Source organism: Alosa sapidissima, chromosome 10, assembly GCF_018492685.1.
Source record: "Alosa sapidissima isolate fAloSap1 chromosome 10, fAloSap1.pri, whole genome shotgun sequence".
Lineage (NCBI taxonomy): Eukaryota > Metazoa > Chordata > Actinopteri > Clupeiformes > Clupeidae > Alosa > Alosa sapidissima.
Genome location: NC_055966.1, coordinates 12,584,582 through 12,587,236, shown reverse-complemented (window position 1 = coordinate 12,587,236; position 2,655 = coordinate 12,584,582). Strand labels below are relative to the sequence as shown.

Below are 2,655 nucleotides of genomic sequence, written 5' to 3'. Positions count from 1 at the left end.
CTATTCATATGCATATTCCAATGATAACATACTTACCTAAAGATTACAGAAGTATGAAACGTCAGCTTAACCACACATGCACAGTACCCACATGAAACCCGGTTGCCGTAAAGCTGACTGTTCAGACGTAAACCACGCCGTCTGATGCAACACAGCAACAACTCGTTCTCCTTCTTCTACATCTTTAGGGTCGGCAAACCAACATAAACGTGCATTACCGCCACCGGCTGGACTGGAGTGTGGAACGACATGGGAATAAATGAAAAACAAATCTTACCTATCTCTGTTTGTAAAATATATTATATATAATAATGTTTTAGCTTGATCTCTGTTTCTTGATAACAAAGAGGTATATATCTGACTTGTCACTTGATGCTTTCCCTATCACCATTCTCTGTGACAGAAGAACCTGATTTCTCTCATGTTCACAGTACTAGCCTACTATATACTGCTACTACTACTACTAATAATAATAATAATAATAATAATTAGCTTTATTTGTATAGCACCTTTCATACACAGAATGCAGCTCAAAGTGCTTTACATTTGGAGTATTTAACACAATAATAGAATTTTCCAGTAGGCCATTGATGCATCCCATTTGCCTACAAGAGAAGCCCTGTATCCCCTATTCTATTATAGAGAACCCTGTATCCCCTATTCTATAGAGAACCCTGTATCCCATATTCTATTATAGAGAACCCTGTATCCCATATTCTATAGAGAACCTTGTATCCCCTAATCTATAGAGAACCCTGTATCTCCTTTTCCATTATAGAGAACCCTGTATCCCCTATTCCATTATAGAGAACCCTGTATCTCCTAATCTATTATAGAGAACCCTGTATCCCCTATTCTATTCTAGAGAACCCTGTATCCCCTATTCCAGAGAACCCTGTATCCTCTATTCTTACAGAGAACCCTGTATCCTAGCCTGACGAGCCAGACCCACATTAAAATGTAGGGTCTGGGCACTCACCGTTCGCAGTGCTCAGTCCGAGGGGCGGGATAATCGGTTGTCTTTCAAATTCCCTCTGCACGCAATAGGACAGCGCTATGAGTCCCATGCGTTTTTCCACCAGCGGAGCTAGTTGGCTGGCTTTGTCAACTTAAAAAAAGCTTAACTCGTGTCACACTGTTCGCCAACAGCAACATCCATCTTCTTTGTTTTCAAGTAGCAGGGAATTCAAGCCAAACCGTTGCAACTCTGCCATCAATCATCATGTTAAGCCCGCCTAACTACTCTATACATGATTTGATTGGCCTGATAGAAGTTTAATTTTTCGAGCTCACAAGCCAACGGAGAGTTGCTAGACTAGCCCGCTAGGGTGCGTCTAGATTTCTAGGCTACCTGTATCCCCTATTCTATAGAAAACCCTGTATCTCCTAATCTATTATAGAGAACCATGTCCCTATCGCTCAAAATCGGACCGATTTGAGTGCTGAAAGGCTGCAGAAAAATGTGGATTAGGACTTTTAAATCAAATTTGTTCTGCAATGGATTTTTTCATAGGTGAAGTCTATTTATAGAGGGGGGTCTCCAGTATCGAAATATGGTGTCATTTCCCACCATGCATAATTGGTTTTGAGCGATAGGGACCAATTTAGGTGCTGAAATTATGGCAAAATATGAAATACAGGCTATAGACTTTTACACTGATTTTTCATCCATTTTCATATGAATTAGGAGAGACCCTAGTATCCAGATGTGGTGGAATTTCTCGCACCAAATGAGTTTTGTGCGTTAGGGACCAATTATAGTGCAGAAAATCTTCAATCTGCAATATAGCCTTTTACATTTGGAGTGTGAAGTGCATGTGGCTGTCAATGTGACAGGAGGGGGCGCTAAAGTCATGAAGAACGCCATGGTTTTGTTCCATTCCATTCCATTCTATTCAGACCGACGGGACTGATGGAGCAGTCTGTGGCCAGCTGCAGGTCTGGTTTCAGTCTCGGAAATGGTACAACTTTGATAACTTTGGCTAGCTAGCCTAATGTTATTCTGATGGAATAATGCCATTTTTCCGCATCCCTTGGATGTTTGTTTGTTATAGGCCTAAGCTAGATGTTACAGGGTTTGAATGGATTAGGTTAGGCCACCGAGAACATTATACTGAGAACAAAACGCATAAGGAACACTATTTAAGCAGAGTTGAATAATGTATTATTAAATTATGCTACAGAAAGTAGCCTTAGCTAACTCCATATTTAATCAAAGGAAAGCAAAACAGCTAGTCTGTCTTTACTGGGATGCGCTCAATGAATGGAACAATAGGCTTATTATAGCCTATTATAGCCTTATTATATAGGCTAGTCTCATTTCTCCATTGTTTCGCTGAAAGAGAATACAGGCTTTTCTGTCTGTTAAGACGATTTGGGGCCATTGTGTGTGTTCCGTGGACCATCAGGAAAGTCCAACCTGTAGGCTACACAGCTTTTGGGGCAAATATTTCTCGTGTTGGCTTTGGCTACAGATAGCATATTAACCTCTACAAGGATCAAACTGGATCACTTGACTGCAAATGCCATTTTAAAATGTCTGAGAGCTAAGTGAGTGAGAGATGATGTTTGCACCTGTCCTAAACAGGATTATATCGTCCCTTCAACGGTTGTCAGTGCTTCCCACCCAGCCAGCTATGTGATTCCGTGCTGCTT

At 40.9% G+C, this 2,655-nt stretch overlaps 1 protein-coding gene across 3 annotated transcripts in view; it reads right to left on the bottom strand.

Annotated features, from left to right (window-relative positions):
- Nucleotides 1-186, bottom strand: part of vars1 (valyl-tRNA synthetase 1) — a 38,838-nt gene extending 38,652 nt beyond the window's left edge. For all 3 annotated transcript variants that reach the window (XM_042108028.1, XM_042108027.1, XM_042108029.1), the window contains exon 1: nucleotides 37-186. The gene's annotated coding sequence lies outside the window, so the exon portion shown is untranslated. The remainder of the gene's footprint in view (nucleotides 1-36) is intronic.
- Between the last annotated feature and the right edge of the window lie 2,469 nt (nucleotides 187-2,655).